At 44.5% G+C, this 13,801-nt stretch overlaps 2 non-coding genes across 2 annotated transcripts; one reads left to right on the top strand and one right to left on the bottom strand.

Annotated features, from left to right (window-relative positions):
• Window positions 1-735: 735 nt before the first annotated feature.
• LOC115871374 lies at window positions 736-861 on the bottom strand. Its single transcript, XR_004047251.1, has one exon. It is a non-coding gene; the product is annotated as a small nucleolar RNA SNORA65 (small nucleolar RNA).
• Window positions 862-12,891: 12,030 nt separating this feature from the next.
• Window positions 12,892-13,023, top strand: LOC115871389. Its single transcript, XR_004047265.1, has one exon. It is a non-coding gene; the product is annotated as a U11 spliceosomal RNA (small nuclear RNA).
• Window positions 13,024-13,801: the final 778 nt, after the last annotated feature.

Below are 13,801 nucleotides of genomic sequence, written 5' to 3'. Positions count from 1 at the left end.
AGGAAGCCTTTTGAACAGAAAGCCAACAGCACCACACAATAACCTACGATTAAAATACACAACTAATTCAAAGAAGCAGCCAGCCATCTGGGTGAGACATCAACTAAGCCTACATGAAAGAAGCACACCAAAATGTGTGATCCAAAGATTGTAAATGATATAATCCAAATATGAAGGAAGAAATGGCATCAAAACTTAAATTGTGAAATTCTGGTTTGCAGAAGGCTATGAATGACAGTGGACACCCAAAGTAGATATGCAGGATCTACACAGAGAATAAGCCTCCAGTGACTTCCCTCTGACCTTAATCAAGGGATGGGAATAGCCTGGTCTCCAGATAGAGAGCATTATAGAGATGCTTATAGTAGATTAAAATGAAAAATCTGACTTGAATGGTTAAAACCTTACTTGATCTCCCTTTTGACACACCTTGAGTTTGCTCTGGGTTTTTTTTAATCATTTTATTGGGGGCTCGTACAACTCTTCTCATAATCCATCCATACATCCATTGTGTCGAGCACATTTGTACACTTGTTGCTATCATCATTCTCAAAACATTTGCTTTCTACTGCTATGGTTTTTTATATTTTCTGTTTTGGGGTGTTTTTTTTTAACTGGGTTTTATCTCTGTTGTATTTTGTTATTGTTTTTTGTTTTGCTTTTTTTTGTAGAAAAGAAAACAGCTGTCATAACCCAAGGCTACCCAGTTCACACCCAGTCTACCATTATTGTCTTGACTGTCCCCATGCTTTCGGCAGAGTCATCCACATGAAGAACAACACTGTTTCCTGAGCAGGGGCTTACTCTCAGCTCACCACTGGATTGCACCAGCAACAGAGAATGGTCAGGTGCAGTGGTGGATGACTGGGTATTTTGTTACTGTTGGTAGGCTTCTTGACTCTCTTTAGGTATTTTTCTGTTTTTTGGTAATTCACAATATTTATAAAGACAATAACTAGAATAAAGGTTCCTGGGGTGATGCAGGGGAGGTGGGGAGATAATAGGGAGCTGGTAACAAGGAGTGCAAGAAGGAATAAAGGGTTTTGAAACTGATTGTGGTAGCGATTGTACAACACTTCTTCATATGACTGAACCATTGAATGAATATGGTGTCTGGATTATGTCCTAATAAAATGTTTGTGTGTGCTTTGTTTTTTTTTAAGGGCCAAATAAATAAATAAAATACGCAACTAAGCTAGGTAATAGATTTTTTAAAGTCAAATAGAACTACAGAAATGAAAAGAGGGAAATAGAAGTGTCAATATGTACCAACAGCACCTTCAACAAGAAAAAGGGCACAAACAGTCAGGGATACAACTTCCATAAGAAGAGAAAGTCAAGGCGATATCAAAAAGTATCAGACTGTTTTAAACTTAGGAAGATAAAAGAGAATTAATAAACAGTTATGAAAAGGAAGAAGAAAATTTTAAAGTTTCAGTAAACAAAAAGAGTAAATAAAAATGAAAGGACAATCCATTAACAAAAAGAACACAATAGAGATTGAAGTAGAACAAAGAAACTGTCAACAGCATGCACACACACACATAAGTAAAACAACACAAAATCGGTAAATTTCTAACTATAATCATGCTAAATGCAAATTAATTAAAATGCACCAGTAAAGAGAGTGGCAGACTAGCCTTTAAAAAACAAAAACTGTGCCACCTACAACGGAACACACCTTAGATACAAAGTATAAATAGGATAAAAATTAAAGAATGAAATAAATATATTAAGCACACAGTAACCAAGAAGAACAAGAGCAGTAATATCTCTGGTAAATAACCTCTATATCAAATTCCACCATAAGGCACAGGAAGGGCACTCTATCATGGCTAAGGAGCCAATAGGCCAAGGACTCATATCCATAATAAGAATTTACATACCCCAAAACATGTAAAATAAACCCTAACAAAACTGAAAACAAAATAGGAGACTTTAACAACAGACAGAATAACTAGAAGAAACTCAACAAACATACAGAAGACCTAACTAATACAATAAAAAAACTCAACCTCATAAAACAGACAGAACATTCCATCCACAAGTTACACAGTATACATTCCTCTCCAACCCACAAGGATGGTTTTTCAGAATATGTTAAGCCACACACACCAAGTTTCAATAAAATTAAAAGCATCAAAATACAGTACCACAAAAAATCTTCTCAGAGCACAGCACTATAAAACAAAAAATCAGTAACAGAAAGAAACAGGTGGAGGGGGAAATCAGACATACGGAACCTGAAAAACATGCTAAAACACAACCTGGGTAATTGAATAGGGCGCCTGGCTCTGACCAACCTCTCGGACCAGGCTCACAACAGAAGGTACCAGATAGAGTAGAAGAAAAAGAACAAAATTCACAAGAAAGACCAGACTTACTGTTCCCCTCAAAACATTGCCTTGGGAAACCCACTTGGTCTGTTCCACTCTGTCTACAGGGTCACTATACATCGCAATCCATCTGTCTACAGGGTCACTATAAATCGCAATCCATCTGTCTACAGGGTCACTATACATCACAATCCATCTGTCTACAGGGTCACTATACATCGCAATCCATCTGTCTACAGGGTCACTATACATCGCAATCCACTCTGTGGCACTCTAGGGCGTTGTGGGCTAGAGTAGGGCTGCTAACCTAACAGTTGGCAGTTCAAACACACTCCCTGGGGAGAATATGAAGCTGTCTGCTTCCATAAAGATTTAGTCTTGGAAATAAACTTGATAATAGTGGATTCTTAGCAGTTATGCTGTTATTCTTAGTCAAAATCAACTTGATAGCGGTGGATTTGCTTTGAGATCATGAACATCAATTTGAGAATATATATTGTCCTCAAGGCAATTCTTGCTCATTAGGACCCCATAAGGTAAAGTTGTCCCACAGGGTTTCCTAGACTGAAATCTTTGTGGGAACAGATCACCAAGTCTTTTCTCTACAGATGGTAGGGTGACACCACTAACCTTTGGTCGACAGCTGAACATTTATCCATTGTGTTACCATGGCTCCTTCGAAGGAAGTAAAGCCAAAAACCAAACTCACTGCCACGCAGTTGATCCCAACTCAGAGCGTCCCTATAGGAAGGGTAGACTGCCCCTATGAGTTTCTGAGACTGTAGCTCTTCGTGAGAGTTGAACGTCTCATCTTGCTCCCAAGGACCAACTGCTGGTTTCCAACCACTAATCTTGTGGTTCGCAGCCCAGTGTGTAACCACTACACTACCACGATGTACTGAAATAGATAAAAAGCCTAGAAATGAGTCACCTCCCATCTAATCATTCTATGTTGAAAAACTAACTTAACTGAATAACCAGAAAATATATATAATTTATATGAGGATGTTCATCACATCTTTATTCCAAAAAAACTGGAATCAACCTCTATGTACAATAACAGAAAGTCCAGCCATGATATAGTTAATAAATTAGAAGGAAATACTCCCCCCAACTACCAGGACCCCAATTTTGCCTTGCAGACCTGGTTAGACCAGATGATGCACAGCGGTACAGATGGGAATTGGAAATGCAGGGAATCTAGGACAGAAGAACCTCTCAGGACCAGGGGTGACAGTGGCGATACCAGGAGGGAAGGGGGATGTAGTAAGGGGGAATGGATCACAGGGAGCCACGTATGGCCTCCTCTCTGGGGGACGGGCAGCAGCGGGGTGGGTGAAGGGAGACGCCGGACAGTGTAATATAGGATACAATAATAATCTATAAATTATTAAGGGTGCATGGGGGAAAGGGGAGGAGGAAGGGAAGGGGAGGGGGGAAGAAAAAAAAAAGGAAAATGAGCAGATTCCGGGAACCCAAGAGGCAAGCGAATTTTGGGAATGATGAGGGCAACAAATGTATAGATGTGCTTTACACAATTGATCTATGTATTGTGATGAATTGTATGAGCCCCAATAAATTGATTAAAAAAAAAAAGAAGAAGGAAATACCAACCATCCCATTTGAAATCCAAAGAAAAAAAGTAGGACACACATCTCATGTGAAAATGCTAACAGCATTTCATTAAAATATTTATAAAAGATCATTTCTAAATTGTATAGCTGCCTGCCACTTGCACATTTTCTTACAAAACAAGTATGGCTGTAAAGATTTTCTTCAAATGAAAAATGGATATACCTAGGCATGTCAACCTTCTGTGCCCACACCTTCACTGGCTTCCCACTGAGCTCTTCACCGCGCCCTTTAAAGCCTTCTCATTCTATTCTGAGATCTCTGACTCACTGTCCACCCTACTGGGCACATTTCTGTTCCTCTAGCTCAGATGTCCCCACCACACACAAGCCCCTACACACACACACACACACACACACACCACTTGCTGCTGACTCCTGGCAACCCCATGTGTCACAGCAGACATACACTCCTTAAGGTTTTACTGACAGATTTTTTTCAAAAACAGAGAACCAGACCTATGTTGTGTGGCATCTGCAAGAGGCCTCATCCTTCCATCCTTTTGATTAGTACCCGAATATGGTAACCGCTTACTCCGTGCAGGGACTCTAGCCCTTCCAGTCGGTGTTGTCAGGTGTCAGAGGAGATTCTCCTGCACCATCCTCACAAGTGTGCTGCTGGAGGCTATTGTCGCAGCAACCGCGTCACTCCGTCTCCTTGAGGGGCTCTCTCTCTTCTGCTGACCCTCCACTTGACCCAGCACGTCACCCTTCTTCAGGGACTGGTCTCTCCTGATGGGATATCCAAAGTACCTGAGAAGCCGTCTCACTATTCTCCCTTCTAAGGACCCACTAGACGTACTTCTTCCAAGATAGACTTACTCATTCTTCTGCGCTCCACGAAATATGCAATATTCCTCACCAACACCATAACTCAAAGGCATCAATTCATCTTCCTCATTCACTGTCCAGCCTTCACGTGTATATGAGACCGTTGAAAATGCCATGCCTTGGGCAGGTACCCCTTAGTCCCCACAGTGACATCTTTGTTAATACTTTAAAGAGACCTTTTACAGCACATTTGGACAATGCAAATCTGTCATGATTGCTGCCTCCATGAATTTTGACTGTGGAAATGATTTTTTAAAAATCTGTGATGGGCTGCAATGGATGCTGCCCACATCACCTGACCCCCACACCTGTACAGTGAACATTCAGCCTGGTCCCTGCACAGATCACCTGACACTGCAGTCCCCACCTCTCCCATGTCACCTAGGAGAGCTCGCCCCCCCACTGCTGCCTGCAGGGGAAGCCGGCTCACTCTTAGAGAGCCAGGGGGCTCAAGTACCTCAGGTACTTCTGGCATAGTATCAGGAGAGACTGTGGTACTTAAATAATATCGCATGAACTTGGGGATAGTAAGAGTGAAGGGGTGGAGTCCAGCCTGTCTATTGGGTCACAGCCTGATGATGCCTCCTTGTGGGCATGTCCTTCTCATGAGGATTCTGGGAACTTCCTCTCTCTCTCTGCCTTCATCTTCCTGTTCACAAGCCATGCAGAGACTTACTGAGACCTGTGAAGAGTCTCTCTCTCTCTGCTTCACCTTCCTGTTGGAGAGCCACTCAGAGAGCTGGAGGAGCCGCCTCTCCATTCCTGGGAGCCCCTCCCTCCTCTCTTGTACCCACTGTAGTCTCTGGAAGGGTGACCCTAGGCCATTCCCACAATGGCCCCAAACATGCTTAGTGGCTTTGTCGGGAGCAGGGGGCTCCCTGTCCACATGCACACTGCCTGCTGGTTCCTCCACTGGGCTCCCTCCACCTCCAGGAGCATCAGCAAGCCAGAGCTTCTCCCAGAGTGCTTCCCCACCCAGGCGGTGGAACACTGCGCTACAAACATTCTTTGCATGTATACACACACACACACACACAAACACAGCTCGACAGTCAGGAAGCCCGTCAGCTACCCCCGGTCATCGTTAATGTGCAAAACAACCGGACAGATAGGTGGTTTTACCATTGTCACAAATAAAAATGTCGGATGAGACAGTAAGTGAAGAGCGGGTGGCCTGCCAGCTTGTGTGCACACCGTTATTTCTGGTTTTCAGTCACTTGCTGAAACTGAAACTGCCCCTGTGAGTTTTCCCGACAGCAGCTCTGTGGGGGGCAGAAAGCCTCATCTTTCTCTTGCAGGACAGAGCGGCTGCTGATCCCCACCTGCTGCCCGTGGTTAACAGCCCAACGTGCAACCACTACGCCACCAGAGGCTCAAAAGATACCGACTTTAAAGAGACCGTCAAATGGCAAATATACGTATAAAAGCTTACTGTTAAATTTTTTTTTTAAATAAAACACTAAGCCAAGTCTCCTCCTGAGTTCACACCCTCTCCCCTAAGTACTTACTGGGCCACAGAAGGAAAGGATGGGCTGTGAGGGGGACCGGCATGTCTACTCCTTATTCTAGGTGGTACCTCCCTGGCATTTGCCACCAACCTGCTCTCCTTCTCTAAGTCTGTCTTTACAGACTTGTCGCACCCCACACCCTACACCCTCCCTGCTCTCTAGCTCTTCCCGTCACCCAGCTCCAATCGAGCAGGGCTCACATGGTCAGCTCTTGTCCTTCGGAATGCCAAGGGCAGAAGCCATAATCCACTGGAGTCATCAGCCAATCACAGGAGCCATTTGTAGCCCTTCACCACAAACATGCTGCTAAGGATTGAATGGGGTCCTCTCCAGATAGTCAATCCTAAATTCTATGGCTGTGGTTCTGTGAAATTGGGCGTTTTGAGACCCAGATGTTGTATGAACACCTGTGTCCATAGAGTGCATTACTCCAGGGATTGCTGTGCTGCCCACTGCCAAAGGCTGCCTCAGGTGGGCGCTCAGCCCGGTGCTACTCAGCAGTTGCTGCCTTGTCTGCTACGCCAGCTGCAGGGCTGCTGGCAGTGGTGACCTGCCCAAGGAAAGGCCTATGCAGGCTAAGGGGGGTAAGGGAACCCAAGCCAGGACAGGATGTTAGGGACTGAATCATGTTCCAGAAAACCTGTTGTAAATCCTACCCTGTATGCCTGGGTTATAATCGCATTTGGGAATTGTGCCATTGTAATATGAATGAGACAAGATTAGTTTATGAGTGCCAGTCTTAAAAGATCCTGACCCCTAATAAAATTATTAAAAAAAAAAAAAAGATCCTGAGAGCCATCTAAGGTGCCATTAGAAGAAAGAATGATGGTGAAAAAAGTCAAAAAACATATGGAAGTCATTAGTCCAAATGGACTCACTAATGGACCACACAAACATCAGTCTCAAAAACTCTGAGCCCAGAAGTACTAGAGAGTGCCAGGTTACAAGGATCGCATTAGAAGGTTGCAGATAGAGTGGGAGAACTCCAAACCATAAAAGAAGACAGGTGTACTGGTCAGAAGAGATTGGCAGAACCTCCAAGCCTATGGCTCTTAGTCACCCCTTCGGGTCTAGAATTAAACTCAGGCCCAGGTTAAAATAATCAACATTTAAGGTCAAAATGGCAGCATTTATCCGAGACCAAGGTCCAACCAGTCAGGAAAGAAAGAGGAACGGAAACAGGAAATGCAGTATGAAAGTAGGTTAAGTGATGGTTCACTGAAGGGACCGCAGTGAATGAGAACAAACTACATGTGTATAAATTGTTGAATGTAAAGCAAAACTCACAACTGTGGGAAAAATACCAGGTTTCCTAGTCAGGTACAGAGTGATAGAAGCACCAAGACTATGGCCCTTAGACACCCTCTAGGCCAGGAGATTAATTCACTTCTCCGAGATCATTGTTCAGTCAAAGGACAGGCCTGTAAGGTAAACCACCCAGGGTGGTGTGTGCTCCTTAGAACAATCTACCGCATGAGATCAAAAGGGCAGCAGAACTTGCTGTAGGCTGAAGCTCTGAAAGCAGGAAGGGATAGATAGACAGGAAGACGGACAAGTGATGCAGCAAACACCAGAAGGAAGTAAGAATAATACTGTTACAGGGTGAGGACTGCTGCCAATGTCACATCAGAAAACAAGAGTAAGAATTTCTGAATGGAAAAAATAATTTGCTCGGTAACCTTTCACCCAAATCTCTCTCTAGCTCTCTCGCTCTCGCTCTCTGTCACACACACACACACACACACACACACACACACACACAGAAGCGAAGTGTTGCAACCAGCTGCTTTTGTATTTTAATACTAGTTCTGTCTCTCAAAACTTCCTGTTTAATTGTGCTTTACAGATTGATGTGTGTATGGATTGTGATAAGAGTTGTATGAGCACCTAATAAAATTATTTTAAGAAAACCACTCCCTGTTTAAGAGGACGGGGGAGCCGACGTGTCTAACTCCGGTGGCCCACAGAAGCCAATATCCACAGCACAATACGGAACCCAACAAGGCAACCACCAGATCATCAGTGCACCTGAGAGCCCTGCAAACTCCTGGAGGACAAGGTGGATTAAAGAGCTAAAACGAATGATAGAAAAACTGTAAAAAGAAACCAAACTAAGGAAATGTCCTCAACTTCATGCTCTGGGAATTCTCTAAGGGATGTGGAGGCCCTCTGATCTCTGAGATCGGATATATGCGCTGGTGCGCGCACGCAGACCTAGGAATTATAATAGAAACTGAAGGTCTGCACTCCATTCCTGCACCTATCAGCACAGAGAGCCTGACCACAGCGTATACACCAATACGTCTATCTTTAAATACACCAACTAGACCAGCTGGGTTAATCTGCGTTTCCAGTGTGACGACTGGACCCTAGAGTGGGAATCTCCTCGCTGTGCTCCCATTCAGCCTGAAGTGAAGTCCACCAGGACCCAGCTCCATCGAAGTCAGATTTCCACCTAGGAGACGGGCTAAGATCTCACTGTCTCCCCCCACCTTCCTTTGTCTAAATGGGAACGCTTATTTGGATTATCTTGCCTCCATCTCGGAAAGGAAAAGGGTGGACACTCTCTCCCCGTAGGTTCACAGTCACCAAACCATGAGTGAGGAGCCAACTGGACCCCACCATTCTGTGCTGGGCTGTGAGCAGCGACAGTCCCTAACTGGACGGGGCTTCAGCTGTCTCTCCTGGGCAGAAAGTGAATGGGCAACTTAGACTTCTACGGGAGGAGGGGTTTGTTTTAGCTTTGTACAAAATTTCACAAATATGCAAAAGTAGAATGGTGTAATGAACACCTATGCACCCGGTACCTGACTCCAACGATGATGAAATGACAGTCGAATGGAATAGATGGAATATGTAGCTCATTGCCTCCAGGAACTGAAGATGGTCCCAGATACCAATCCCATCACTGAATATTTTCATTGATGATTCTATAGAGGGCTCCTGATGAATCACCATCTCATTCACGTAGAGAAAGGAATAATGAAAGCTAATTAAAAGGTTACAGGTGATGGTGACCCCAGGTGATGTTTAAGCTACCTTAGTATCGATGGTGAGCATCCTGATGCTGAAAAAGCTTCACTGCAAGTAGACCAGTGTCCCCTCTTGAAGCCAACAGACTGTCATGCCTTGCATAGCCCCTTGCTGGCTTTTAGGACCACAGATTCTGCATATGGACTAAGAGTTTGAACAGAAGCACTAGAGACATTGTTGGACCAGTTGCCGGGGGTGGCCCATGAGGTCATGACCCTGGGCCTCCAGGTTAAGACACTAAGTCCTATGAAGTTTTTGATTACGCGTGAATCTTGGCAGCTACTTTGTTCTTTTTTGGTCATTTTTATGAGCGTGTGTGTCATATAACTTTTGCAAATTCAGTTTTTTGTGGATGTACAACTTGTTGACATCAATTGCACTGGGTAGCTATGCAGCCCTGGCCTTGATCAATGCCATTTTCCCATTGCCATTGACTCCACTCCCTCACATCCCTGCCCCTGGTGACCACTAATAAACTGTATTCCCTGGTTGAAAAAACCCTCCTCAAATCACCTTAAAAACCAAACAATAGTTTAGCTTAACTAGTAAAAAAGTCTGCCTTGAGCATTGAGCTTTTTTTTTTCTTGATAGAGCTTTGAGGCTTTTTAAGATCTATCTATATGGGATCAAATTGACAACAGCAACTCCAAAGATCAGATAAAAAGAAGAAAAAAGGACTAGCTAGAAACCTGCAGGGGCAGTGGATGCAGAAGGAACGACTCAGAAAAGGGAGCTGCCAACGGCCGAGCACTAGCATCACTGTCACCAAACGGCACGAGCAGAAACAGCTGAACTGATGTATGGTGTGCTCTCTGTACTGTCAACGACGATGAAGTTGACGCAGTCAACCAGGCTTCCCTTACAGCCCAACCCAACTCCTACCATCCCAGTTAAGAGGCAAACCCCAGGCAACATACAGCTTCAGCTATAAACGGTTCAGAATATATCTTGTTTTTTTAACTTTCTGTTGGGAATTAGGTGGGGATTTTTCTTCAGATCATTTTTGCATTCAACAACTTAACTTATCAAGTCTCCCAAGCTTGCCCTGTTTCTTGCTGCACTCCCCTTCAGCCCCGCCCTCTTCCTGCCCATCTCCTTCTGCTAGGATTTGTCTTCCCTTCACCCAAGTTAATGCCTGTCTACCCTCTAGCCTATTCCTTCTCTCCCCTCCCTTGCTCTCCCACCCCATCAAAGTCTGTTTCTCCTGAGATGAAAAACTTTTCTTGATTTTTTTCTTCAGGGCAATGACCTCTTACAATATTAGATACACTAAAAGAGTATATCTATTAAGATGTACAGTGTTGAGCATTTACAAAAATACAGCAAAATAACCAGTTCCCAGGTAAAGCGTCACCCGTACTCCAGAAGCCCTGCAATCCCCACTCCATTCCAAGGTAGGTATTGTCCTAATTTGTCACAAACTTCACTGTAAATGAGATCACACACTATGTACTCTGTCTGGCTTCTTTATAAAAAAGATCTGCTTGCTGTGTCTGTCCTTTCCACTCTCTAGATAGTTCAATGAACCTAAAGCAGTTTGCTTTTTGCATAAACTAACGAAAAACAGTGGCAGTCCAGTTGATTCCTGCTCATAAGGGCCCCGGAGGAGGAGGAGAATTGCCCCGTGGGGTTTCAAGTCTGTAATCTTCAGGGAAGCAGATTATCCTATCTTTCTCCTACAGCATGGCTCGTGGTTTCTTACAGCAACTTTTAAACATGAGTATACCATTATCCAAAAAGACCCAGTGGCACTGTTGGATAAACGTTGGACTGCTAATCTCAAGGTCAGCAGTTCAAGCTGACCGACAGCTCTCTGGAAGAAAGATGAGGCTACCTGCTCCCATAAAGATGTGCATCCTCAGAAACGCACGTGTGGTAACTAGGAGTCAGAATCCGCTCAGTTGGGCTTGGGAGACCATCAGCAGAGAGCCCTGGTAGTGCAGTGGATAAGTGTACAGCTGCTATTTCAAAGGTTAGGCGTTAGAACCCACCAACTGGTGAGGTAGAGATTTACAACCTATGGAGCTCTGTGAGGACACTCTAGTCTGTCCTATAAGGTGTTGGCTCCATGGCAATGGGTTTATTCTAATTTAACACACAGACCCCTTTTGTTTGTCTTTATAGCATTGTCTTTGAATTGGGATCCAAATAAGGCCCTTCCTCAAAAACTCACTGCCATCGAGTCAATGCTGGCTTCCAGTGACCCTGAAGGACAGGGTAGAGCTGCCCCCTGTGAGTGTCTGAGATGATAAACTCTTTACAGGAGTAGAAAACCTCATCTTTCTCTCGTGGAGCCGCTGGTGGTTTCAAACTGCTGACCTTGCAGCTTGCAGCCCAGTGCATAACCACTACCCCACTAGGATTCCTAAATAAGGCCCAGGAAGCATTGATATGCTTAAGTCTTTTAATCAATAGGTATTTCCTCTCCTCCTCTCACTGCACCACCACCACCTTCTCTCCTCTCTCCCTTCTCTCCTGTTTCTCCCTCTCCTCTCTCTGAGGAAGGAGGGAGGTGTCTCCATGCCACTAATTTCCTAAAGTACTGGGGTCATTTGCCCTGTGATCTTGTTCAATGAGTTCCTCTGTCCTTTGAACTTCCTGTACACTGGCACTAAGACTGAAGATTTGGTCAAATACGATTGTGGTTTGGGGGACTGTGGGTTTATTTGTTTTTACAAGACCACACCTTCATCGGAGGTGTTGGACATTTCCATCAGGAGATAGACAATACTTGCTTGTCTCTATTGTTGGCAGGTGATTGCTGATTTGTTCTATTAATCCATTGGGGGTTATAAACTATTCATTTTCTATCACTCCTTCTCCGCTTATTTCCATAAAGAGAAACTTCCCACAACCATTTGGTTACTCTAAGACAGGAGTCCTCAAACTACGACCCACAGGCCATATGCAGCCTGCCAAGGACATTTATCCAGCCTGCCGGGTGTTTTTGCCGCCGCTGCCTGTCCTGCTTAGCAGCCGACTCGTCCCAGGCCCATAGGAATTTGTTCATAGTTTTTTTTTAAACTGTAGTCCGGCCCTCCAACGGTCTGAGGGACAGTGAACTGGCTCCCTATTTTAAAAGTTTGAGGACCCCTGCAAGATATACCGTATAGACCCGAGTGTAAGCTGACCCGAATATCAGCCAAAGCACCTAGTTTTACCACAAAAACTGCATAAGAAACATTTTGGAAAAACTCGGCTTGTACACGAGTATATATATACACACGGTAGTTCCTTTCGGAAAGGCATGATAATGCATCAGAACAAGCCTATGAGGGAGCAACTGTTACCAAATCCATTTTTTCATATGAAAAAATGAGGCGTCTGTATTTGTAACCACCTTCGGAGAGTTCCCCTAAGAACAAGAAACAGGAACACTCAGTACTGTTTTGAGGGGGGGAGGAGGAGGCACAAGAACAAAATCCCTCACATGGTCATGGTGGCTACAATCTTACGATGGAAGGAAACACAGTATTTGTATCCAAAACCTAAACAATGCGCATTATTTTCCGAGCAGCTATTTAAACTAGAAACTTCTTTAAGGGCATCATGCAAAAGGGCTTGTGTGTGACCTGGCACACGTAGGGCATCTCCATTGCTCTACGTGCAGAATAGACAGCAAGAGATTTCTGAATCATAATTTAGTTAACTGGACTGCCACTGATCATTGGTCCCGGTGCCCAAGTTTGGAACTGAGACAAAATAATCTGTAAGCATTTACTGAAAAGGACACCATCCATATGCAGACACGTTTTTACAAGGGTGTTTCCCATGTCGTTGTTTCGAATAGCAAAAACTTAAAATACTGCTGTGAAAAACTGAAGACCTGGAGGGGAGTGGTTGTGGCCTAATCTCTGTCCTTGTAACTCCAGGCTTGAAGACCAGCTCTAGGGTTAGAGAAAGATCTCCACAGTTCCAACATAGAGAAACGCCTTAAAGGTCAAATCACATTCTCCAGACGGAAAGATGTCCCCACAAGAGCCCTCCATAAAAAGGCCACTAAAAGTGCCTGGATGCTCACTGCGTGGTTGGAAACTACCTATTGTGGTAGCTACCTAATTTCCTGCCAACTTGAAGTGCAGGGGTGGAGTCTAGTCTGTCAATCAGGCCACAGCCAGATGGTGCCTCCTTGTGGGAGTGACCTCTTCATAAAGAGAGTCCTGGGAACCTCTTCTCTCTCTGCTTCACCTTTCTGCTCTCAAAGACACCACCACTGGATCCACACAACTCGGCCCCACCAGCCTGTGAGCGCCCTGCTTCTGCATCACTGCATGTGGCTGTGTGAGTCTAGAGGGAGACTTATGGACTAGTATCAGACTTAAGGACTTGATCTGGGCTGGGCTGGGATGTTGTATTGATGCATAATAACCTCTTGATATAAAGCTCTCTCTTACACCAATGAAAACCCCAGGGATCCAACCAGCCCTCAAAATACAAAATGAACACCACAGTGGGCGTGTTC

This window comes from Echinops telfairi, unplaced genomic scaffold (genome assembly GCF_000313985.2).
Source record: "Echinops telfairi isolate 266 unplaced genomic scaffold, ASM31398v2 ScPeMD7_5592;HRSCAF=6446, whole genome shotgun sequence".
Classification (NCBI taxonomy): Eukaryota; Metazoa; Chordata; class Mammalia; order Afrosoricida; family Tenrecidae; genus Echinops; species Echinops telfairi.
This window is presented reverse-complemented; position numbering and strand designations above follow the sequence as displayed.